The 12,971-nt window shown below is 28.4% G+C and overlaps 1 protein-coding gene across 2 annotated transcripts in view; it reads left to right on the top strand.

The window, feature by feature from the left end:
* The window catches only part of LOC106872119 (complexin), a 286,577-nt gene that overhangs the window by 237,245 nt on the left and 36,361 nt on the right, over positions 1–12,971 (top strand). The gene's annotated exons all lie outside the window — the stretch shown is intronic.

Below are 12,971 nucleotides of genomic sequence, written 5' to 3'. Positions count from 1 at the left end.
AAATAATGCAAATAATGACAGAAGTGATAAGTAATTATATAAATAGTTATAAAAATTGAAAGACAATAGAGATTAGAAATTCAAAATTAACCCTTTAGTATTGAAATTACTCTGTCAAATACAATTCTTATATATCCATACTGCTTTGGATTGATCATATATTATTTTGTAGCTTTGAGATTTCAATGATTTAGTTGCTTATTTTTAGAATGGCATTGTAGTGTAGGTGTGAGATGCCAGATCTGGTCCATTTGAATATAAAACATGTAGAGTACTTGGCTCTGATATGGCTACTTTAAATGCAAATAAAAATGTAAAAGTAAAGTGTACAAATCAAAACAAACAAGTAAATCAAACATAAAGACAAGTAGAAGACAAGGATAGCAAAATGTTTCATGATAATGTCGAAGCGATAATGCGTGAAAGAACAAAGAACCTAGAATAAAGAGTAAAAGGACCACCAAACCATAAATGGAACTGAAAACAAAAAAGAAATAAAATATATAAAGTATATGAAAGGGAAAAATAAAAACATAATCAAACAAAGAATGGAAATTAAAAAATGAAATATAAAAATAATGGTAACTATCGAGAATAATGTTAAAATCCATAATTAAATTATTATAAAATGGAAAGTTTGTTGAGAGTACAAGATAATATGATATCAAATTACAGACACTACAAGATAATATGATATCAAATTACAGACACTACAAGATAATATGATATCAAATTACAGACACTACAAGATAATATGATATCAAATTACAGACACTACAAGATAATATGATATCAAATTACAGACACTACAAGATAATATGATATCAAATTACAGACACTACAAGGCCAATACTAAGGAAATTATTGAGCCATGGTGAATTAAAAAGGGAAGGCACAAAAACACCCAACATATCATATGTGGCCCTCTGATACACATTAAAGGTACTCATTTTGATATGGGATATGGACTGGTGTTGAAAGTTATGACAGTACAGTACCAGGGCCAGCATTCTGTTATAGAAGGGAATAAAAACAATAATAGATTCAAATTTGGGAATGTACTGCTCTCTGACTCAATAATAATTATTTCTATTCTAGGCACAAGGCCTTGAAAATTTTTGGGGGAGGGGGCTAGTCGATTATATAGACCTCCAGTGCATAACTGGTACTTATTTCATCAACCCCAAAAGGATGAAAGGCAAACTCAGAATGTAGCAGCAGACAAAATACAGCTAAACATTTCACCAGGCGTGCTAATGATTCTGCCAGCTCACTGCCTGTCTCTGACTCAATAATAATAAAGATAATAATAATAATAATAATAATAATAATAATAATTATAATAATTTCAGAATTTTGTCCAAGGCCAGCAATTTCAGTGGTGGATGATTAGTTGATTAGATTGGGCCATTTGATAGACCCTTCATTTTATTGACCACAAAAGGACATAAGGCTGACCTTGAAATTTGAACTCAACAAAATGTTAAGAGCTGGAAGAAATGCCTCTAAGCCTTTTGTTTGATTCTCACTAGCTTGCTTTTTTAATAATAACATTAACAACAATAATACAAACAATAATAATACAACTTACAAACAAATTAAAGCTAAAAACACAACAAAATAACTATGAATGAAAAAAATTAGTTATGGAAACCAATACTGTACCATTAGTTCATATAGTGTGATGTTGGACCACCTTTTATGAAGCATATTTTTAACCCACAATTGATTAGTTAATAAAATTTACCTCAGCATAATGTAGTTACTAATGAATCACTTTAGCAACTAATTCATTTTGCATATTTGATAGGTATTGATTATTAGCCATAAGAATCCTGAGTGCATAAGCAACATCCTTGATCTTTTTCCTTGGTAAGGTTTATCAGAATTATTAAAAAAGCAGTTTGTCTTAAATTCAACTCTCAGACTTTCAACTGAAAATATATTCAGTTAGAGAGGTAGAAAATTTGAATTTTTAATTAACAAAGTGTGATTGCACTTTTGTAGTTAAATCTATCTAATATTGTGTTTCTACAATGCATTTATATACAGTATTATAATATATGCATTTCCTATCTAAAGGGCACCTTCTCAAACTTCTACAGTTGTAATCATGATTATTACTATCGAGAAGATTCTCCTTACTATTAAGAGTAAATAACAGTGCATACTGGGATGTAATAAATTACACGAATAATGCAATTTGCATCACTGACTCTTGGAGTGGACAATATCCAGATCTGAGATCCCAAGGCTATTTGTAACATCCATTGATAGTTTCCCAGTTAGAGCAGGCAGGCTATAAGGTACATGATTTAATTTTGTGGTATTCAATTTTTTAATGATCTTATTCCTATACTTTGATCCTGATTGTGTATAGTTATCTTGTCTATTTAATTTAATTCTATTTGAGTCAATGAAGCTTATAGTTGAACCAGTAAACTCAGTGTTGTGGTAGACAAAAAATTTACAAAGCTTTTACTAAATGTCTAATGATATGTGCTGTGGCAGAAAATTCCTTCTGTTTCAAAGACAATCTTTGCAATAGGTATTTTCATTTCCTTATAGTAAGGTGGTTATACCAGGTAATATTCCACTTTCTATTTCTTAAAATTATCACCTCAAGGATTACAATTATTCGTACTCTTTAAGTTAGATGTTTCTTATGAATCCTCATTTACATTTGCTGTATCAGTTTATAAATAGCAGTCTGAAATATTTGTTATTCATTAGATCATTAGATTAGTCCTATGAGTAATTGTCTCTGTTAAGCTAGTGCCCATGATATATATAATTTTCTCCTTATAGATACTCCTACTCAAAGTCTCATTAAAATATTCATCAATATAATTAAAGGTCTATTTGCTGCTTGAAAGGAACAAAATCTTAATCGATATAATTTTCATTAGGCTACTGATAATGGACTTAGGATGATTAGAGAATTTATGTACATACTGGAGACATTCATATGGATTGTGGAAAGGGCTATATACACTTACATAGATACAGATATGAATATATGCATTCATATCATACACCCCTCTCATTCTCTTTGTCTGCCTGTCTCTCTCTCTCTTTATATATATACATTCAAAATCATACATTTAATCATCGCACACTTTTTATCCATATTTGCAAGTGTTTATTGTTGAGTATTTTATTTTAAGAGAGGACTTTGGTGGAACTACTGCCCACTGGTCTTTTGTCCATGGGGAATCATATGTTATCCCTCCCCTTGGTTTTAGAGCGTATTTGCATTATTGCATGGATGAGCTATTCTACATGAATACATACACATGTACATACATACAGACACACATACACACACACACACACACACACACACACACACACACACACACACACACACACACACACACATATATATATATATATATATGTATATATATATATAGATATATACATATATATATACATATGTACATAAAGTACAGAATAATAATATAGATTTAATCAAAAGATTAAATGTGGTACTTAAAATGTTTGAGGCACCAGAATTTGGTAGGATAAAAACCAAAAACCAAATCAAGAGATTTGGTGAATAAAATTTGAAGGTAAGCAACAAAGATTCAATAGGTTATAGCAGTACGTACGTTTTGTACAAGCTCCATTTATTCATGTAGTGAGAACACCACAGAAAATACAATGAAAATGTACTCCTCAGCTGCATAAGGGAATTTCATTTTAGAAAGTCATTTGAAGATGTTTGCAAAGAACAAGAGTAAGAGAAGAAAACACATCTCGACTATGCTGCTGTTTCACAGACAAGTGAATCAAACAAGAATTTAAAATCTAATTGGAGGGATAGTAGTAATTTCAAATTTAGAGGAAGGTAGGTTAAGTGGTGGACAGCAGGTTAGGGGTAAATCAAGCATGAGGGAAGAAAAAAAAAAAAAGGAAATGGAAGGACAATACCCTAAGGAGTGGTAAGAATTTGGAAAAAATTTAAGGTAAGGGAATTATATAAAAGTATGTTTTCATATTTATTTACATAAATGCATACATACATGTACATACATATAAATATATGCATATATATATATATATATATATATATATATATATATATATATATATATATATATATATATATATATATGTATTTATATACATGCATACTTGTGCATATCAATATGCATATATCTACTTATATGGAACTATGTATGTATGGTCACATATGTATTCATATACTTAGATGCATGTATCTATATGTACCGCAGAATCCTTTGTGTTTTGTTTTTATTTTTGCATTTAGAATTTATTGTATATATATATATGTATACATACATATATATACACACACACAACTATAAAAACATATATATATACATACACACATATATACATCTTTAATATAGATACATATTTATCCATAGTCATATCTATATGTCTGTGTTTATATGTTTGTGTACATAGTGTGTGTATATATATATATATATGTGTGTGTGTGTGTGTATGTGTGTACACCCATACATATAATATATTTATTTAGATGCATACACATATGTATAAATGCCGATTTGCGGATTTGAATGCTTACTCATGCTCACTCACTAATTGTATTCACAGACATAAGTGTGTGTATGTTGATGGAGATAGGCACAAATATATATAATCAGAGGCACATGCATAGAAATATATATATATATATATATATATATATATATATATATATATATATGCACACAAACATGCATGCATATATGTATATATACATACAAACATACATGCATATATATGTATATATATATATATATATATATATATATATACACACACAAACACATATTTATATATATATACAAACATACAAGCAAATATACATATATAATATACACAAATATATATGCATATATACATATATATATATATATATATATATATATATATGCAGAAACATATATACATATATATATATATACACAAACATACATGCATATATATATATATTTATATATACATACACACACACATACATACTTGGTTGTACATATATGTGTGTGTATACATTTATATTTCTTACATATGAGTTTTAATGGGTAACTGAAATATATTTAATTATTTTGAGGTTTCACTTTTTTCTGGAATAGGAATTCAAACAACAATGTTGCTTTATAATGTTTTAACTTCTCATTTATATTGTGTTCTGCATAGAATAGGTATGAAGTTTAAATTTTTCAAACTTTCACTCTTGCGGCTGTTGTTTTGATGTTCGTAAATTTTATTGTTGTGCATAGTTATACAATATAATTCAAAAAATTATTGATAAAATTTTGAATTTTCAAACTGGTATTATATATCAAATATGAGTCCATTGTTGTGGTTTTATAGCTAATAGTGCTGAAATTATGAATCTCAGAAAATGCAAACATAGATAATTGCACAAAACTTAACAGATTTGTGGTATATAGGTATTTGAATGTCCTTGTTTAAATCCTCTCTCAAATACCTATGGATATATAGTATAATTATTTATGTATTCCATACGCTCTTATCTAATGTCCATAGTTAATGTCTTCACTCTTTGTTATCAAAACTCTCCAATAATAGATCACCATTATTAACTTTTAGTTGAGGTACTGGAAATTGTGACATACCATTCCCGAAAGCATTTGAAGAGTTAGTGAAATAGTGTCTCTGTGAATAATAGCATTGTTGAGTAGTAATTTACCTTCTTTTGCTATGGAATTCCAAACAGCAAAAGTTGAAATGTCTTATATTTAAGTTTAGCTCCGTCATTACAATTATCTGTTCTGGTGAAGTAGATAATATTGTTTGAAGATACATATCTTTATTTGTCTTCTACTATTTGATGTAGTTGTTGCTTTTTTGTAATTCATTAAAATTAAAACGTCTTAGATGTTTTCAGTTCCAGAAACAGCCTCTGTCAATATTTGGTGAATATTATATTATTTAGAAAAGAATATTTTTCAAAATAGAAATAATATATTTCTAAAGCTCTCAGAGAGATTTATGCAGTAGCAGCACGATAAAGTGATAGCATGTTGTCATCTTAATGAAAGGGAAGAATGCTACTATTATTTAGCCCTAGGAAACACCGTTTCCTATTGAGCTTGACACATTTCCTGTGTCCTTATGTTTTCAAAGTGGAGACAAGCACCTCCACCCAGCAAAACCAGCATCCAGAGACCAGTTCCAGAGTCCTTGCTCATCATCAGTCTGGAGTAGCATGGCTTGCTAGCTGTCGGTGTCTATCCACCTTTGAAAACATAATGACACAGGAAATGTGTCAAGTCCAACAGGAAATGGTGTTTTCTAAGGCTAAATAACAGTAGCATTCTTCCCTTTTATGTGACTGTCACATTAAGTTAACAACATGCTATCATTTTATTGAATATATTTTAGTTTCAGTATTATATAAAGGCGGCAAGCTGACAGAAACATTAGCACACCGGGCAAAATGCTTAGTGGTATTTCGTCTGCCGTTACATTCTGAGTTCAAATTCTGCCGAGGTCGACTTTGCCTTTCATCCTTTTTCAAGGTCGATTAAATAAGTACCAGTTAAGCACTGGGGTCGATGTAATCGACTTCATCCCTTTGTCTGTCCTTGTTTGTCCCCTCTATGTTTAGCCCCCTGTGGGCAATAAGGAAATAATTATATAAAGCACATGAGAAACAGCAGGTTACTTGTGTTCGAGATGTAATTAAAATATATTGGTATAGAAACAGATTGCACTTATATTATAAAAGTACCGACTTCTGTCAGCATAGAATACAAAGGAGTAACTCTAATGATACTCGACTGGTGAGTTTGCAGAAATAAATTGTTGAATCTGGTTTCAAAAACATTTATATAATAAAATATTTATATCAAGGATTTGATATACAGAAGAATACCTATTTATTTGTGTGTGTATACACACAGATATGGATATATAGATAGATAAACAAAAAACAAATAGGTAGATATAGGATGTATGTACTTGTGTGTGTGTGTGTGTGTGTGCGTGCATCTTACTTTGTTATAGTAGTTATACAAGCAGAAAGATAAAGTTAATTTTGAACACTCACACACATGCACATATGAATATATGTGACAAAATAAATCGGAAATTACATTATTAAAATCATTATAAAATTTCTGAATAGTATGAATTGTTTTTTTTGTTTTTTTTTTTAATGAATAAAATAATAGATTAGAATGAAATATGAATAATGAAGGCAAAGTTAGAAGACATTTTGAGTGATAAACCTTTTTTCTAAATTTATAAGAGTTTTAGTTATGATTAAATTTGCTTTTGAACTGAGCATAAGCACAGCTTAGAATAAAGCATCACCAATAACTAAGGATTTTCATCTTTGTCATCCGGTCTACATATAGATTCTAAAATACCCAGTTTGTATGTTACAAGAGACTAATATTCATTTGGTACACGGTTCTTGATATTATTACAACTTCTAATTTAACCTCTCGTTTCTATATTCATGTTCTTTCATATTGGATGAAATCTGGCCTCTTGGAATAAGGAAAACAAAAACAACAAAAATACTTGAAAATAATTGTTTTTAATTTGTTCTTCTTCACTGTTTTCTACATACTTCTATTCCATAAATTTTCTTCAAATAGATATTAGAGAGTAGTTAGTAATCTTATTTGTCTTCTCTTATTTTAATATTTATGAAACACTTAAGCAGTTAGCAATCTCTGCAAATTTATATTTTAACAAAAATTGGCTTCTGAATTTGCTGCTGAGAATATGTTTTAAAACTTCTCATATACCTTTATTATCATCCTTCAACGTTCTCTGAAAACTTATATATTTTTTTATATTTTTTAAAACACGTCTCCATAGTTTTACAATATAGTCCTCTTTGTATCGTTCCTCTTTTAAAATTTAATCTTTGACACTTCAATATAATTTTAGAAATCTTCATTGATTCTTTTATATGCTTTCATACTATATTTAAATACTACTTCAAGAATTTATCTGTTAGATTAGAAACCATTTTGCTATTTCAAAACCAAATTGCACTAATACTCAACTCATACCTGTAAATGTGAAATTAAAACTGCATTTAATACTCTGAGATATGAATGTTATCTTTCTAAACAAGTCTCAGTGTCTCATTTCAAATTTTATGTCCTTCTCTTTCTCTCTTCTCCTTCGACACAAATCTGTACATATACATATACACATATAGTTATGTGTGTATATATATATATATATATATATATATATGTTTGTATATATATGTATATATGTATATATATATATATATATATATATATATATATATATATATATATATATATAAACACATGTGTATATATATATATATATATATATATATATATATATATATATATATATATAAGACACACGTGTACATATATATATACACACACACACGTGTGTACATATATATATATATATATATATATATATATATATATATATATATATATATATATATACATATACATTTTTAGGCACATATTTGTGTGCATACACACACACACATTAGTATTTTATCGAAGTTGAATAACATCATGAACTATTCTTTAAGTGCCACATTATTTATTGATCAGTTGAAAAAAGCAAACTTTTGGAAAAATAAAATGCATAAACGATTGTATTTTTCCAAGAATTCACTTCTGTCTGATGGTCAATTATGTGAGACATTGTAACAATTTATGGAGTTTTTCAGCTTCAATAAGATACTAGATTTTACTCCACCTTTGGTATTCAAATACCATTCTCTCCACCTTGTTCTGCGCTTATGTTTTCACACATGTCTATATATATATATATATATATATATATATATATATATATATATATATATATATATGCACGTGTGTGTGTAATGTATTGCCTATATGTCATGCCAATTTCAGGGAATTAACTTAGAAATGATAGATATATTTTTATGCACTATTTCAAATTTTAAAGAAAAGAATAGCAAAAAAATAAAACAATAAAAAAAAGAACATTGCAGTTCCTAAGTAAAATTATTAGAATTTATTTCTCTGATTATGAAAGCTTGCAGAATCCAGTTCCAAGTTTGTAGAATAAATGTTCATTACATTGCATTTAATTAATTCCGTAATTCATCGTATTACGTCACAAAAAATCTGAATGAGATATTTGAGAATAAAATCAAAACTGAAAATAAACCAAAATATGTGTTTTAATGTATTGTTATAACATTCTTTAATAAATTACATTTTAATTAGAGTAGATTTAGATGATGTGCCTGACAAGTTATTGTGTTTTAGTTTTTTTTTTTTTTTTCCTTTATCATTCCACACTGTTATTTTGCTATTTTTCATTCCACAAGAATTTCAATTTGCCTATTTCTCTGTTTCAGTATTGTGCAAATTTTCATTTATTAAAGTCTATTTACTTCTTGCTACTTTTTTCTCATCATATTTGAACAGTTTTCTTTTAATTATACTGTTCCAATGTATTGACAGTGACTTAATATTTTAAAAATTAATTCATCCATACAATCAAAAGGATTGTCCTATATCCAATTTTATGTCTGAATTTTTGTAATTTGAATAACCCTTACAACATTAATAGACATTTTATAAAATTATTTTCCTATCTTCAATTTTCATGAGATACTTCTGTTTTTATTTCATGGATAAAAATTTGTTTTTGTTATATTTATGGATCTGGTGTTTGTTTAACCTAAATTCATCCAGAAGTCATTTCCAGTCATTGATGTGTTTTGTAGATCTTTCTATTGTTATTTGTTATACATGTAAATCTTGGAAAAACATGAAATTTGTTGAATAAAAATCATAAATATAAAAATATTGTTGGAAATATCATATTTTTTATCCTCTCTTTTGTTTTCGTTGTTATTTTGTTCTTAGTTATTTGTGTAACAAAGGAACTTTGCTTCTCTGAGAAACTATTCCTCTCAAAAATTTTCAGTTTAACTTAAATATTTTACCTCTTGGAAAACAAAATAAGAGCAAAATTATTTCATTATTTTGCTTCCATTGTTTCAAGTTAGTTGCTTATTTAAGTAAAATTTTGAAATATTTTCCAAAAAATGTTGAATGAAAATATCTAACTGGAGAGTCTTTCTATAATTGACTGTCTTTGTGAATAGCTTAAATTAACTCAAGATTTAATATAACTTAAAATTTAACATGAAAAGACAATTCTGTTCTCTATATTAGCTGAACTTTAAAAAATGCACAAAATGAATTGTAATTGAATCTTCCTGGCTATACTTAAACCACATTTATAAAACTTTAAATTAGTGAAAACTAAAACAAAAGACTTCTGTAGTACAGTATTTTTCTCAATTAGCATTGAAATTCTTTACATTAATCATCATCATTCCAGTCTCTTTCCTATCATTTTCTCTCTTTCTCTCTATTCTAACACTAAAAGGATTATTATGTATTAAATCTTTCGCTCTTTCTATGCTGTGATTCCAATAAGCAACATGCATTGTTCTGATTCAGTCTACTCAATATTAAGAATCACTGTCGTTTGATTTTATTATATTCTAGTTCAAACAAAAATTTCTAGTTGTAGAATACTTGCTTTACCAATTCCAGAGAGATTCTTCAATGAACCTCTACCATTCACTTCATATTATGTTGCAATATTTAAAACAATTAGGGCGGCGAGCTAGTAGAATCATTAGCACACTGGGCGAAAAACTTAACGGTATTTTGTCTGCCGTTACATTCTGAGTTCAAATTCCACCAAGGTCGACTTTGCTTTTCATTCTTTTGGGGTCAATTAAATAAGTACCACTTATGCACCGGAGTCGAAGTAATCGACTTAATCCCCTGTTTGTCCCTTTTATCTTTATCCAATTAGGCAGCAAACTGGCAGAGCCGTTAGCTTGCTGGGCAAAATGCTTAGTTGCATTTTATTCAACTTTATGTTCAGAGTTCAAATTCTGCCAAAGTCAGCTTTGCCTTTTATCCTTTCAGAATCGTTAAAATAAGTACCAGTTGTGTACTTGGGTTTCTCTGATTGACTTTCCTCTTCTCCTAAATTGCTGGCTTTGTGTCAGAATTTGAAATCGATATTTCAAACTGGCAAGCTGACAGAATTGTTAGCATATCAGGCAAATTGCTCAGTGACATTTTGTCTGCTTTTTACCGTCATCACCATCATCATCATCATCATCATCGTTTAACGTCCACTTTCCATGCTAGCATGGGTTGGACTGCTAGAGTTTAAATTCTGCTGAGGTCAACTTTGGTTTCAGTGTTGATAAAATAAGTACCAAGAGGTACTAAGAAGTTAATAGCAATGGAGAAATTAAAAATATTACAAATATTTTTCAATGAAAAATAGACACAAGAACAAATTCCTCTCTCTTGTCACTAAGTATTGCTTGTCTGTTTTCTTTCTAGAATGAATGTACTGTAGGATGAACTATTGTAAATTAAAAGGAAAATTATTCTTAAACAGAGATCTGGATCCAATTTTCTTCCTAATTATCATTTCTTCCTCATGGATGATTAATTAAATTTAGAAAATAGTGATAAAAAAATTTACATTCTTTTAAATTAATTCATAATTAAATTAGTGATTCATATTCTTTGGCTTTGTTAACAAATGATAAATGAAAATTACAATTTTTCTTATATTTTATTCAGTTGTCATTTCTTTCTAACTCATAACTCTCTCTCTCTCTCTCTCTCTCTCTCTCTCTCTCTTCCACACTCTCTGTTTCTCATAGATTCATGGAATTTACATTTTTACATTGATAAGCAAGGATTCTTTTTAACATAAATAATAACATATCTGTCTTTGAAATCACTGACACAAATCTTAGCTTGTGACTTTCTGTGTTGTTCATTATTATACAATATAATTCCAGGTAAACTTGAAATTACAATGAATTTAGTAATTTGTTATAATATATAAATTACAGTATTACAATATTAACCCTTACGTTACCAACCCGGCTGAAATCGCCTCTGGCTCTGAGTACAAATGTCTTATTTTCATAAGTTTTGAATTAAAATCTTCCACCAAACCTTAGCCACAATTTATGTTCCTAACACTAGCTTAATGATAGCTCAGTTATTTTACTAAATTCTTTGTTATATTTAAAGCAATTGAAAGAAATACAGAGAGCATCTCAAAATAAATGCTGTAACGAAAGGGTTAAATAGTATCACAGCATATTTCAGTATTAAATAATATTAATTAACTTATTATTTATGTATAAAAAAAGTAACGACCACATATATAAATATATAAATACATATACAAATATTTAAATACATGACAGACTTATAATCATATATTGGTCAGGATGTGGAAAATTCCCTATGCCAAATTTCCCTTAGAGGTTACCTGGAATTGGTTGATACCAGATATTTAAGTTGGTACAAGAATCATACCAGTGATACATCTGTCTGCAATACAGTTGGAAATGTACCTTTTGTTCACTTTAAGCATAAGCTCTTAAAAGCTGGTGGTATTTTCATTTTAGATTTTGTTACAATATTAGATATAGTAAAATATGCAAAACCGTTTATAGAAACATGATTCATTTATGACTAGGATTGTTAGATCTTAAAACATAAAACAGTTGTAACTTCTATGTTTCTTTTGAAATTCTGATTAAAGTCACTATAGTAGAGAAGCAGTTCTCATTTCTGTGTTGTCAAGCCCTGATTTTTGCTAGTGTTTTTACTGTATTGACAGTAGTCTTTTTAATTTCTATATTGATTATAATTTTGCTTCGTTCTTGCATTTTTTTTTTTGCTGTCATATCTGTACTTTGTGTTCAGTGATATTATGCTTGCATTTTTACTCCGCACACATAAATGCAGGCATACCACTATATATATATATATATATATATATATATATATATATATATATATATTAGTGTATTGCTCGCTTGTTGAAAAGATCAATAGAAAAAATACTTGGTCAATTGAGAGATTAATATCATTTGATTAATATAGGAATTATACATGAACTAT

The sequence above is a fragment of the Octopus bimaculoides genome, chromosome 2, assembly GCF_046866305.1.
Source record: "Octopus bimaculoides isolate indiv1 chromosome 2, ASM4686630v1, whole genome shotgun sequence".
NCBI lineage: Eukaryota > Metazoa > Mollusca > Cephalopoda > Octopoda > Octopodidae > Octopus > Octopus bimaculoides.
This window is presented reverse-complemented; position numbering and strand designations above follow the sequence as displayed.